This window comes from Pleurodeles waltl, chromosome 2_1, assembly GCF_031143425.1.
Source record: "Pleurodeles waltl isolate 20211129_DDA chromosome 2_1, aPleWal1.hap1.20221129, whole genome shotgun sequence".
In the NCBI taxonomy this organism is placed as follows: Eukaryota; Metazoa; Chordata; class Amphibia; order Caudata; family Salamandridae; genus Pleurodeles; species Pleurodeles waltl.
Genome location: NC_090438.1, coordinates 516262279 through 516276939, shown reverse-complemented (window position 1 = coordinate 516276939; position 14661 = coordinate 516262279). Strand labels below are relative to the sequence as shown.

General features: G+C 44.8%; 1 long non-coding RNA gene across 1 annotated transcript in view; it reads left to right on the top strand.

Annotated features, from left to right (window-relative positions):
• Positions 1 to 14661, top strand: part of LOC138258954 (uncharacterized) — a 78625-nt gene that overhangs the window by 4746 nt on the left and 59218 nt on the right. Inside the window, exon 2 of the long non-coding RNA XR_011198610.1 lies at positions 3150 to 3314. This is a non-coding gene — a long non-coding RNA (uncharacterized lncRNA). The remainder of the gene's footprint in view (positions 1 to 3149; positions 3315 to 14661) is intronic.

The window sequence follows — 14661 nt, the reverse complement described above, 5'->3', positions numbered from 1 at the left end:
AAACACTATTGCTACCCCCCTAATGTGGGAGCCTTGCTCAGTACATACAAACCCACTTCTGTTTCCCCCAAAAAACTTTACACTCTTCACCCGTTAGATGCGTTTCTTGCAATATCAAACCCTGGGTAGGCGAATCCCTCAAATACTGTATGATCCTATCTCTCCTACCACTCACCCTCAGACCATTCACATTCCAAGACAGTATTTGAAGTTTCCTCTGGGGATAAACTCCTTGGGCTACTACTTCCTTATACATGTCTTGCGGGTTGTCTAATAAACCAAGATGTAAAGGACTTGTTTCTTTTACCACTATCTTTCCCCTCTACTCCCCACCCTGTGCTCCCCACCCCCCTCACGTGCTCCTTCTCCCCCACCCAGACCCATCCTCGCCTCCCCCATCTTGTGCTCCCCCAGGCCCCCTCTTGTGCCTCGCCAGTCCCCCCAGGAGAACCCCCCATTATTCAGGTCCATGATCCAATTTGAAGCAGCGTTCGGCCCTCCTTCAGCAACACAGATTACTTCTCGAAGCCTCCATCTTTAATGGCCCCCAGGAGCTCAATCCGCTGCTTTCACCTCTCTAATGTTATACATGTTATTATTGTACACAATCTTGAGGATGGCAGGGAACTTCATCTGAACCGAGGCAGCAAGTTTCCTGAACTCTTCCATCCGCCTCCCTAACTCCCATTGCCTATTTAAGGTCACACTTGACAGATCAGACCTAACCTCAAACGTAAAGTGATCCCACTTTAAGGTTTTCTGTTTCACAAGATTTTCTCTTTCAAAGAATAGGTTTGAAAATTTATCAAAATCTTCCTAGGTTTGAGACTACCTGGCCTTTTCTTAAAGGGGTCTCTATGACTTCGCTGAATATCCCCTGCTATTTCCTCCAAAGACTCTTCCAATGAAAGCGCGTTTTTAAGAAGGGAGCTCGAAAACATTTTTAAGTTTCCACCTTCCGCATCCTCCGGCACATTCAACACTCTCAGATTGTTTCTTATTGAGTTGTTCTCCAATCGTTCCAGTTTACTCTGAAGAGCCTGCTCATTTCCCTTCAACAACTCAATTTCTTTTTTGTGGTCGCTAATTTCCACTCTTATTTCCCCCACCGCCTCCTCCAGTGCTTGTGTTCTTAATACCAGAAGATCCAATTTTTTCTCCAGGGCTCCAAAGACCTCTCTTATTTCCCCTTGATTAGTTTTGGATGTGGTAAAACCCTTTTTAATGTCCTCTGATAGATTTGAGAGCACTGCCTCAATAGAGGAGGCAAAACTACTGCGAAGACCTACCAAGCCGGCACTGAGTGACCGGAGGGGGGAAGCAGAAGTCTCACTCCCCTGCGACATATTGACCAATGATAAAACACTCTGGGGGACAGTTCCTTCCTTATCCAAGTCTTTCCCAACCTTCTGCCGGTCGACTAGAGTCTCTTGGAACATTACAGGTAGCTGCTGACTATCAAGAGAGTGTCTCCCACTTTGGGAGCTATCTACCCCTCCTGCCTCCACCTCCTCTTCCGGCTCTTGACCCCTTGAAGCACTCCCATCCATCTCGCTTTCCGAAATCGCCAAATTATCAGGGGATTTAACTTTGAAGAAGGTTTTTGCTGATGCTGTCAATTTAGAGCTTCTTATTTTTTTCTGGGGTTTTATACCTTTAAGGTTTTTAAAGGGCTTTAAATCATCATCTCCACTCCCTTCCCCAGTATCCAACTTAGCTCGTGGCAGACTTTGCCTTGCAAGAGAAGTATGGCGCTTCATATGATCCACAATCCGCTGCACCTTGATCAACTGACTCTCCTCCCTCTCCTCGCACCCACTGTCCCTTCTCTTGAGGTGCTAATAAACCGGAGAGAGGATGAGTTCTGGAGCTGCTCACCACTCTCAACAAGCCTGCAGCTTCTGTGTCTCCGTTGAACAGCCTGTCTGTGTCAGTGCTGACTCTGTCAGCCTTAACCCAGAAGGGGAGTCTGGCAGCTGCTTGCCTGGAGCGACCCAGTTCCAGGCTCTCCCTAAGCCAGCACAGCCCATAGGAAACGCCAGGCTCCCCCACAAGGCCCTCGCTCTCTTGCTGGGGCGCTCCCATTCACCGCAGTGGAAGCGCAAAAGCCGAGTTAGTCGTCCCCCAGAAAAATCAATAATCCAACCTCCGAGCGCCAGAGGTGTCGGGCGGTATGAGGAAGGACTGGTAAATTGCTGATTTGTCCCCCGGGGATTCAGAAATTAGCTCCGAGACGATGGAGGCGTCAGCAGTGTGCCGCAGAGCCGGTGAGTGCCTCAGCGCGCTGCACGCACGGCAGCCGCCATGTTCCCCTCTGCTTTCAATTCTTTGTGCCCAGCCTTCTCAGTCTTGCATCATCATAATCTTCTGTAATATAGGAAGCACCGGTGTAGATGTGTAAATGACCAATGTTAGCCACACCAGACAGTCAATGAGGAGTCTAGCTGTTGCCAGGAATGGAAGCAATAAGTACAAACAGGGAAAAGGGAACTCAAGCATTTTTTGTCTGTCAATGGAGGATCTGAAATTAATAAGCAATGGTTGTTAAAAGCCTCCAAAGACAAGCTGAAAATCCACTCTTTCCAGTAGATTCCAGCTCATTTTCAATGCCACAGTGTGATAGGGTCTCTTTCCTGGGTAAACTGATAGCATGTGACACCCAGGGGCGCAGTGTGAGCTGGCAGGTCTGTGATGCTCATCCTAACCAATTGCCTTAGGAGCAATTCCAGCAACAGGGATCCTTTCATTGACCCTTTATATAGTTGGTTAACGGTTGTACACAGTGAGTCCCCTCTCTCCAAGCATGTCTGTCACCCCAATGAGTAAATCCAGGTAGGCAGGTATACCTTCCTGCATGAAACCAATCTCATCTGTAATGCAGACACCCTAGGACCGTGACTCAAGGGTGCCTGTGTTGGCGCTAGGCTGCACTGTGTTCGCCAATGCAGAGAGAGGGGGCAGGAATGCTCCATATATTAGTAAATAGGGTGCATATTTGCTCTTTCCATTTGACGCAGCACAGCAAGTTGCTCTTTTTTGTTTCCTTTCACCAACCAATAGTAAATCTGGGTATTGGTGTATACAGGAGGGGTGCAGCCCCCACTGTGCGTATTCTATTGAGCTCAGAGAACTCATCTCTGTCCATTCAGGTCAGACTGTTGTGTCCTCCTGGGAGGAATGCCACATTTTCACGTGAACGCAGGTGATTCTCCGATCGGTAGTTCTTTGGCTGTGCTACATACCATACATCCCTAACCAGCTCCTGACTGGAAGCCTCCGGCTGCATCGGGCACTACGCTCCCAAAAAGAATCCTGTGAGTATTTTTATCTTTGCCTTTGCACATTGGAGAATGTCTATGTTTAGGCAATTGCCTACACCACCTTAAAGTGGCCCTAGGTATTCATCCTTGTGGCCTCCCCAGCGGTCCTGAAGTGTCTACCAGCACACAGGCCCCGCTTTCTTGACAATCCAGTCTCTGGGTCATCTACATCAGTGGTTCCCAACCTTTTCGCTTCTGTGGACCCCCATTTTATCAATACTGGAGCCCGGGGACCCCCACTGAATCATTATTGGAATCCGGGGACCCCCACTGAGTCATTACTGATAGTTGGAACCTAATATTATTAAATTTTCTAAGCAGTCGCGGACCCCCTGAGGTGGCTTCGCAGGCCCCCAGGGGTCCCCGGCCCACAGGTTGGGAACCACTGATCTACATGTCCTGATGAGACTCTCAAACCCTGTGTAGGGTCGAAATGCTGTTGACATCTTAGACCTCTTGTTTTAAAACTGTACACTGTGGCTATTACCCAGTGCTGTTTTATGTATCTAATATAGTAGGCTGTCTTTTCTAAAACGCCAATATACCATTTATGTTCACACATCATCATCATCACTCTTCTTTGTTTGGTTATGGATTTTTCACTTGCAGTTTTTTGAAAAACTATTTCGCCAATCACCAAAACTGTGTAATTTAGCTTGATGCATTTTTTCATTTATATTTAAATACATTTCAATTCAGACAAATTGAATGTTACAGTGGTATATTGGTTGATACTCATATGTTGTGATTAAGATTGATTTGTGACAGATTTCTTCTGTCTTATCAGAAATGTTTTGGTTCTGTTTGATAATTAAACAGAATTTCCTGCATTATTATGTTGTGTTTCCAGCATGAGTTCAATGTGAGTGCTTGTTCCACATTGATGCTTGATACCTATGTTTACATGGCCATTTGGGTAAATCTTGTGTTACTTAGGGCCAGATGTAGCATTATCCGATATTGCGACTCGGAAATTGCGAGTCTCTCCGACTCGCAATTTCCGAGTCGCAATATCGGATGCAGAGCGGTGTCTCAGACACCGTCTGCGACTCGCTATGGGGTCGCAAAGACCCACCTCATCAATATTAATGAGGTGGGTCGCAGTTTGCGACCCCATAGCGAGTCCCTGCACTCACAGGGATGGTGGCCTGCTGAAGTCAGCAGACCTCCAGGTCTGTGACTGCTTTTTAAATAAAGCAGTTTTTTTTTTCATTTTGCAGCCCGTTTTCCTTAAAGGAAAACGACTTGCAAAATGAAAAAACTTCCGAAACCATTTGTTTTCGTTTTTTCAGAGTAGGCGGTGGTCCATAGGACCACTGCCTGCTCTGAAAAAATATTTTTGGCGACATTCACAAAGGGGCAGGGGACCCATGGGGACCCCTTCCCTTTTGCGAATTTGTTACCACCAGTGTGACACTGGTGGTAACTGCGAGTTGCTTTGCTACCGCATTCGCGGTCACAAAGCAATTCTGAATTGCAATGCAAGTCGCAAATAGGAAGGGAACACCACTTCCTATTTGCGAGTCGCATTCACAAATTGCGAGTTGGTACCGACTCGCAATTTGTGAATGAGCATCGCGTTAGGCTGTTTGCATGGCGCAAAGTGCGATTTTAGCAGTTTGCACCATGCAAACGGCTTGCTACATCTGGCCCTAAATTATTAATTATTACCCCTCATTCAAGGTTGATCACTGGCTGGGGTAGCTGAAGAGCTAGAGTAAATTAGCTTCCTGGAGGCCCAGGCAGGTAAAGGATACATTTCAAAAAGTTACTTTTTCTTAATATTTGTGAAAAAACTGACTCCCCAATGAAGTTGATTGTTAATAACTATTAAAAGTAGAGATTTTATGAATTGTCTAGCTAGTCCCATTCCTGAGTCAGTAGTATTAGTATTTAATATGTATTCTGGTTTTCTACGGAGGGCAGCTAAGTCTTCTAGAGTGAAATAGCGTGTTGGACCTTTTCCCTGTAGGGACAGGGTAACATGAATTTTCTACAGGTCCACTTTTACATACCATGCACTCTAACTAGTGGGTAACATGGTAACATTAGCTTTCTACATGTCCCACTTTTAAATACATGCACTCTGTGTAGTGCTCTACAAGACGTACATGTAACTCACTAACATTTAAAATGGATGTTTTTATCTGTAAAAATGTTTATTTTAATAGGTCACACTGACAGTTTTACACTGCAACTGTCAGGCTACAATAGTAGGCTGGATCCATGCATTCCTTAGTCAGAATAGTGAGTGGCACAATGAGTGCCGTAATCCACAGCTTACATTTAACTTTTCATACCATGGGTGTATTTCTGCACCATAAACTATGGCCTTATAGAAAAGTTAAAGTTGCCAATTAGGAGTTAGCCAATGTTGTCAAATGTCAGTGGTCAGAGCACATGCACTGGGACTTGTTTAGCCGTGTCCCAGTGCAAGAGGCTAAAAATCAGCAGTGGTTCAGAAAATAATGAGGTGATCACACCAAAAGGGCACTCTCCTACACTTTTCTAAAGGGCATGCCAGAACAGTGCTGAAGACAGAGCTCAGTACTAGTAACATAGCTTTGAATGCCCAATTGATATAAGGATTGTGTAGTACTAATCTAGACATGTTCAAAACGATTGCCTTTTGTTAGGTTAGCATTCAGATTTAATTTTAATAGATTCATTTGCATTTCTTGGGTTTCTTTATCTACTGGACCTAACAACCTGCACTTCAAACCTCCTATTAAAACTTTGATTTTTGTGTAGTATATATGTGAAACAAATGAAATATTTCATAATTTGTCAATGTGTTTAATGTATACTAGTGTCCCTATTTATATGTGTTGTTGAGGCTCAAATAGACATTGCGTAGGCAAGAGGCCCTGACTTCCAGTGGTGATTTAGTAGGGTGCAGCAGGGTTCAGTTATCTGATCACCAAGAACTATGGTGTGCCGGATTTGTGTGCATCCTAACTGGAGTAAAACCCTTGAAAAGCCAAAATATCAATTATTTTTCCTTTTGAGAGGACACACCTACAGTTTCCTTTGTTACTTGGGATGTAAATATCAAGCATGGGCTAAACCAGTGGTCTTCAAACCTTTCAATGCCGCGCCCCCCCCCGTAGAAATAAAAATATTGCCCCCGTGAATTTTTCACAATTTAATAAATTGGCAATGTTAAACAGGTCTAGACGTATTTGAACATTGCAGTTGTGTTACTGATTTAGAAATGCAAGTACATCATACCAAAAGTACGGTTCTGCTCAGGCAGGCCTTACTAAAGTGTAAAAGTGTCCACAGTGTGATTATTGGGGTGGGGTTTTTCAAGAGTATTTGGAGTCTCTTCCCTTTTTACACATACTCCCAGCTTGGCTATCAATGACAAACAGGTTAGTGAAGGCCCATTACAAAGCAATTTCCTGCTGCTCATTTATTTCAGCTCAAACAAAGCTCTGTTATCAGCATGATGCTTATTTTGGCCAGAGCCTGGCGCCCCTCCTGGGATCATTTGAGGCCCCCCTAGGGGAGCTTGCCCCCCACTTTGAAGACCCCTGGACTAAACTGTGCAGCAAAAGGATTAGCCTTGGGAAGGCACATCCAATCATATTACTAATGAGAAATGTCACCATCTGTAGAAGAGATGTAGTTTAAGAATAAGTAGTTAATTAGTCTTTCAGTTTTGTGGGGCTTCCCTAAAATTTCTGCTATGGTGGATCAGGAGACAACTGAAATACTACTAAGGCTTGCCATAGGCATTTTCATTTGCGAGAGTCTGTACTTGTGTGTTTACATTTTTAACAGTAGTCAGAAGTCCTTGTAGTTGATCCATATCTTCTTTCACCTGGATGTGTTGCTGTCTCATTCTGTCAACTGCAGGTCTTAAATCATTAATACAGGTCTTCTTGTGTAGATAGAACCATATTTATACTTTTTGACGCAAAACTGCGCTGATGCAGTTTTGCATCAAAAAGTTTAGCGCTGGCTAACGCCATTTCTTAGCACCACCTGGGCATCAAATGTATACTTTGACGCTCCGTGGCGCAAACCACAGATTAGAGTCATTTTTTTTTACTCAAACCATTGCACCACGTCATAAAGAAAAATGACATTAACCCAGCAAAAATGACTTTAATCCGGTTTACGATGTCGCAAACCAGATACACGCCTTTTTTTGCCACAATAGCATCAAAAAGCGGCGCAAACACAGCAAAATGTGCAAAGGGGCCCCAAAATGGATCCCAGAAGCCATGAGAGACCCCAGGAAGACTACAACCGACCAGGAACCAGCCAAGAAGACTCAGACAAGACCCAGGAGAGGGAGAAGAAGAAAAGGAAGTGGCGGTTCAGTGCAGAGGAGAAGGAAATACTGGTGAAAGAGGTGACGGAACACCAGCATCAACTTTTTGTCACCTCTAAATTGCCAATTGGGAGGAGAGAGGCAATTTGGCAACAAATTGTCGATAAGATCAACAGTGTGGCAGGACGGAGAACAGTCACTGAGTACAAGAAACGCTGGCATGACTGCAAGCGCAGGACCAAGAAAAAGATGGCAAGGAACAGGAAGGCAGCACTGCAGACTGGCGTGGGAGTCTAGCACCGCAGGAGGCCCTGGACCACATGGAGGAGATAGTGGCAACCATCATCCCAGAGGAGATTGTCACAGGGATTCAAGGACAGCACAGCGCAGACTACCAGGAAACCACACAGATGCAGGGTAAGTTGCATGGGGGACATAAATGCCTAAATGTTAAGGGGGAGGTACATACCTACTACACAATGCATGTTAGCCATGATAATCAGGTAGTTGAAAGGGTAAAGGGGCACGACACGGGTGCATGGGCTGTGCAGGGGAAACCTGGGGCACAACACTACACCAACAACCTTTGCATGGGGGTACTCTGCCATGCCAAGGCTGTTGGAAAGGCAAAGGCAGTGCAGGAGGGTAGGGTACAATGTAAAACTGGCTTGCTATCACGCTACAGCTGGTATTGTCGCTACATGAACTAGGGCTCAATTTCCAGTCTCAGGCCATATCCACAAGTGGTATTTACCATTGACAACAGTTGCCACTACCACCTGTGCTGCGTGTGCAGGTCAAGTAGCCAATGGCAGTTACGTGCCCATGGATCAAACACACCCAAAATAGAGGGTTCAGGATGACGACGCTATCAATCCCCTGTAATTACTAACAATGTGTAAATCCTGTCAAATGTCCATGTCTATAGGCGCCATGAACATCAGGTATTGATAGTAACATTATGAGGTACACAGGAGTAGTGTCATACCCATGCTGCACATTTCAGGGTCTACCCTGTGCCTGTGTTACAAAAGCTGCAATGCCACCATGCAAAATCTCAAGTGTCATAGTGCTAAGACGACAGCATTGAGGGGGTGGACATATGTGTCTAGCTAGTGAAACACACCCGCACAGTCATAAGAGGAAATGGAACACTGCTAGGACCATCAGTGCAATCCAATGTAGCATACATTCCCCAACATCAGCAGTACACACTACCAATGCTGACACCTGTATCGTGCCATGCCAATGCTATACATAGTATATGCTAGTTCTCAGCAACCTATAGGTGGATGTGAAATATAAGAGACTGGATCAGTTTAAGATTGTTAAGTGTGGTGCAAGTGCCATCAGAACACCCACAGCCAGTGCAAGACCACACCATGATAATGGAAGTAGATGGAGGGTTGAGTAGTACAAGAAGGTGGCAACATACAAATGGGACAGAACCCACATCTAGAGGATGTGACGCAGATAATTCCCCAAACTGCCCACACTACATGTGACATGCAGGTGGGGCATAGGCCTGGGAGACTGCTAATCTTAATGACAGGAACAGGAAACAAGATCACAATGTTCAACTAATAGGGAGTCAGGAACGTCGCATTACAAATGCCACAACATAGACACACTAATTGTACAATATCTCATTGCAGAGGGCGAAGGCTCTTCTGGGGATATGCCTGTCCTGGACTTCCCTGATGACATGGATGTCAAGCTGACAAAAATGAGCCATCAGACCCTCCAAGGTGTCCTTGGAACCCTCCAGACCCCACCTTCAAAGGAAAGGAGCACAGAAGTAGCAGCTATCACAGAGGAACCAACCAACACCCCAGTAGTATGACCTGCCAGCTCCAACCCAGCTGAGGACTCTGAGGACACTGGTACCACCTTTGGGAGGACTGTAGCTGGCCAAGGAGGTGCGGGAGGGGATGCAAAATATGGCTGGCAGCCTTGAGGGGATGCATTCGTGCATGATGTCATCTGTAGAACAGGCAGCAGCCATGCAAGCGCCAACATCCATCCTGTAAGGACTACAACAAAGTGTAAGGGAATTCACCACTGCAGTAAGGGAGTTGCCACAACACCTGGCACCCCAAACCTTTCACTGCGAGCACGAATGCAATCATGACCCCCTCAGGGCCAACCTGGCTGCCTACCACAGTGATGTAGCTGCTATACTCAAGAACCAGCAGGTCCTCCTTGCTGCAGTAATGCCCTAATAGCCCCACAGTTGGCAGCTACCGGGATTTCTGACTCCTTGTCTTCAAACACTGAAGTGTGTGTTGCCCCTTCAAACCCACCACCACCAAGGGCAGAGGCGATGACACACACATCAGAAGATGAAGACATGGAACAGATCACCTTCACCTGTACATTGGCAGTGTACCCAGACCCGTATATGACCCCTATGACACCATGATGGCAGGGATCCTGTGTGTTACTTGATTACAATGTTACGATAAACATGGATTGGCCATTTATCTAAATCAAAACAACAAAGACATTTATGCTGACAGTGTCTAATTTGATCATCCGTGACAGAATGCATGGGCACAGGTGTAGTCATTGCACCTGGAATGTGTTACTCAGGGCCGTGTGTACCTATATCAGGTACTGTACATCACAGTTAGCCACATTCATTATCTTACATTTGCCAAGTTGGGTGATCAGTGGTTATACAACGAACTGACACTGTCCCCTAATAGAAACATGGTTTAGCAAATGTCCTACTTTGGCAATCTTGATGAGGTAGGTCTCAATTTGTATGCACCTTGGGAATGGCAGTACTCACAGGAATGCTGAGAACTAAACAATTGTACATATGCTGCACTAGATCAGCAGGGGTGTACCAAACGTAAACTAGCAAACTATTTTGTCACTTTAAATGTATGATGGAAGCATTTAGGGGTCACTTGCACAACATCATGCAAATAAATAATTTGTGACCATGCATTCACAAAGTTCAGGGATCCCGTAATGACCCATTAACTTATGGAAATTGCTTGGCTATAAAGTGACACAGATGGCAAATGCATCAGCTCTGTACCAGCAAGTGTGCCCAATACAAAATAAAACACACAGGAACAATGAACATAGTGCCAGATCTTTTTTTAATGTGTTGCATTTGCTTCATTTTTTTTACGCTACAGCTATGGAAAGTAGCACCAAACATTTAGATATTATCAAGTGTGCAATACTTTGGCATCCATAATTAATTTAAATGCTGCACAAACCAAGTCAAAAGATCAGCCTAAAATATTACCAGAGGTTAGGAAGATCTTTATACGTATGGCCATGAATACAGTTCAGACATGTATTCAAAATAATTGGGGACTACATTCGTTCCTTGCATTAGCATGTGAAATACATCTCATTCCTGGTACACTCACAGGCCATGAATAATACTTTTGTTTGTGCCGCATTACCATCATCTATTGACGTCATAACGGCACTAATTTACAAGATCAAGTTGTCTTTTGTAAGTTTGTGCAGCTTTTGCATCAACAAATGACAGTAATGCATAGCAAATATTGTATAAATCAGGACCACTGTATATTCAACTTGCATTCCACATGTCCACAAACATTGCATGCAGCATGTCACCAAATCTGCTACTGTCACTACAGAGCATTTTACTGTAAACATTAGTCTGATTTGTACTCACCAACAGGGCCACCAATCACCACACCCAGGTGGTCCAGCAGGTCTTGCTCTCTGGCCACAAGGTCAGCCCAGCGATGTTTGAATTGGTAGTCGTTTTGCTGGCTGTTGAATACTCTCTTTAGGTGGAACAGCACCCTGGACCACCTGAGCCTCCTCGCTTCGGTGTGATACCCCTGTATCACCCTGCCACCAGCCTCTAACATCAGGGGCAGGAAGTGGCACACCAGCCAAATGAAAGCCCCCAGCTCCTCCTCACCCATTCTCCCCAGACGTGGCCTTCCCAACATCACAAAAATAATAGGGATAGGAAAGGGAAAAGATGGAAATACAGGGAAAGGAGGTATGAAAATGAAACTTAAAGAACCCACAAACAGCCCAACAATACCCCAACTAACAATACCCACTACACACTCCAACAGTACAAATACAAAATTAGACACATAAATGACAAAAACCCACTTACACTGATTTACAGAGACAATTACAAACACAACAGATGACAATTGAAATGGCACACAGGAGACAAAAGCACAATTTTGACAGACACAACTCTCTACACAGCCCCACAGTCTAGAAGAATCACAGACTGCAAAGTGAAAGTGAAAGTACACCCACTGTACCATTTCTGTAAACAGGATATCCTATTACATCACTTCCTGTCTCAAATGCAGTGCGTTTTTATTATGATGCGTGTAATTTTATGATGCTTACGGGCTTTGTGTCAATATTTCTTGACGTATATGCTTAAAAATTCCCTTGCATTCAAGGATCAATATATTTTTCATGGATAACTAATTTCCTGGGATGCAGTGTTGGGATTAACGTTAGGGACCAATCAATGTATAATGGCTGTGAGCGTCATTTTTTCACGCACATGCTGCATATTTTGATGCATATGCGTCTTTTTTTTTTACTCTTTTGCGTCAAAATATCTGTCTTTAACTGTGTTTGTGTAATTTTTTTCATTTTTAAAATACACAAAGGCTATAACTATACAAAGATAGGCTGTTAGGGCCTGCTGTGTGTGTTGTACTGTTTGGGCACATGTGGCAGACCACACTACTGCGGACCATAATACTCATGTTGTTGTGCCGGATTAGCACTCTTAACTGACGCAACAGCAAACCAAACATTCAAATTAAAATTGGTATTCCCTAGTATGAGCAGGTGGTGCATCAATAGAGGATAGCAAGGCTACGCAACTTAAATAATTCACTCATGGCCTGTGTGTTTATGTCTGTGAATTGCCTATTTTAATTGTTGCTGTGCCTCTGTGTGAACATCACAAGACGTGTTTTGCATAATGTGCTTGTATGCATGTGTTGTAATTGTGGATAACGATCAGATGCCATTCATTGAGGTACATCAGTCATGATATGTGTTTCTCATATCCGTTGAGTCTTATGCTGTGTGAACTTCCCTGACTTTGGGGACAAAACATCTCCCATGACAAACTATACACAGGATAGATAGAGGACGGTTTATAATGGCAATGTTACAAATGTAAGCCATCACATGTGTTGGAATGTTGGATACCACTTCATGGTCACTTGTGTGTATACTACCCATGAGTCAGGCATTTGAACATGCTAGGTAGGTACAGTGTTTGTGACACAGAGTCCCAAATCGAATCCAAAAAAGTTATGGTACACCACAGTTTGAGTCATGTAAATGACCTATGTTTCTCCTGTGGCTGTGGAGGACCAGCAGACCATGCTGCATGTGTTCACATATTTCCAGTGGTTCAGTGCACAAAGGCGTCCAGTTCAAGTGTGTGGCGCTATGTACCCTGTGTCAGTATTGGCCTCCATGTTGTCACAGTTACGGGCAGGTCTAGTCATGAGTCTGTGGAGCCATTCCCTGAATAAACGGAGTATCCTTCAAAGCAGATTTGAACTAAAGCCAAAGAACAAATAACAACACACATGGGGATAGTCCAGCTATGGCACTGCAGAACTCTAATAAGGCTGACGACCGGGCAACCTTGGTGTGCTTAAAAACTTTATGGATCAGTAATAGGAAACAGTCAGCTTTCATCACAACATTTGTACACAGGGTGGCCTATAAAATTCCCACTGCAACAGGGAACGTCAGTGCCTCTGTGCTGATTATTCTCACAGCTAGTCACCACGCAAGCACTATCAAAATAGGGCGGCAGAAGTGAATCTGTGTGTGGACCGTCAGTGCACAAACATGTTTTGTCCTTACATACACATTGGCAACCCTTGTTTGTTGTGCTGGAGGCACCGTTCCGAATCCATGCATACAGCCATAGCACACTGTCACTGTTTCACACTAATGAATACATGCAAAACCAGACAAGGGATGGGGGCTGGATTAGACAATTTGAATACATGTCCCAGAACAGAATACGTTAAGGAAACTGATTAAACTATAATATATATTTGAGGATTCATCGTAGACCTACCAGACACAATACCCCAGGAGGAAAGAGAGGGCATGGAAAGCAACTATTAGACAAATGTAGCCACAGGGAACGTCTATGGTTAACGCAAAGACAGGAACCAGTCAGGCTAAAAGGATGCAGGCTCTGTCAGGAACTAACATGAACATGACAAATACACAGTGAGCAGACTGACTGGGAAAAGTTGGAACAACAGTGTGGGAATTAAAACTGTTTTTGTGCTGTGATCTGCAACGTTGCACAATCCCCCAAGGGCTCTGTTACATAAGTGATTTGTACACCTATGCACAACGAGGAGATTCAGCAACTGGCAGCTTCTAAGCAGTTCCAGGCAGAGGCAATGCCAGGGCAGGTTCAATTTGGCTGGTCTGCATGGAAGTGCTCACAGGTGTGTGCAGCTTCAGTCTCTCACAGGTCCTGGAGTTGAGAATCAAGTTCACAGAACCAACTGGACCTTTCACATGGAAAGCAATGGACAGCTGATTACAGGTCCTACTGACTACCAGGCAGTGCATTATCGGCCCTGAAGTCCATGCAGACTGATGAACTATGACTATGGCATTCCATACTGAAGAGGTAAGCACACAGGACTCAGAATGGGGGTCCGGGTGTGTGTAGATGAAGATTCTCTGGGTACAGATAGTCCATTTACAGGGCCCCCTAGAGAAGGGTGGGCAGAGACTGAAAACATGGCAGTGGCAGGACTTATTACCTGGGATGGACTGCTCAGGGCATGTCTTGTGAGCAATGCTTGTCATATCTGGGGCACTCGTGCTATCCACTTTCTGCTTAGATGGACTCCTTGTCACACATGCTCCTTGCAAAGATAGCTGATGTCACACTTACTGCTGTCAAGGGTTTGGTCATACATTCCTGTTAGCAATAGCACATCCACTGCCTCATGTATGAGACACTTTGGGCCTGATTCTAACTTTGGAGGACGGTGTTAAACCGTCCCAAAAGTGGCG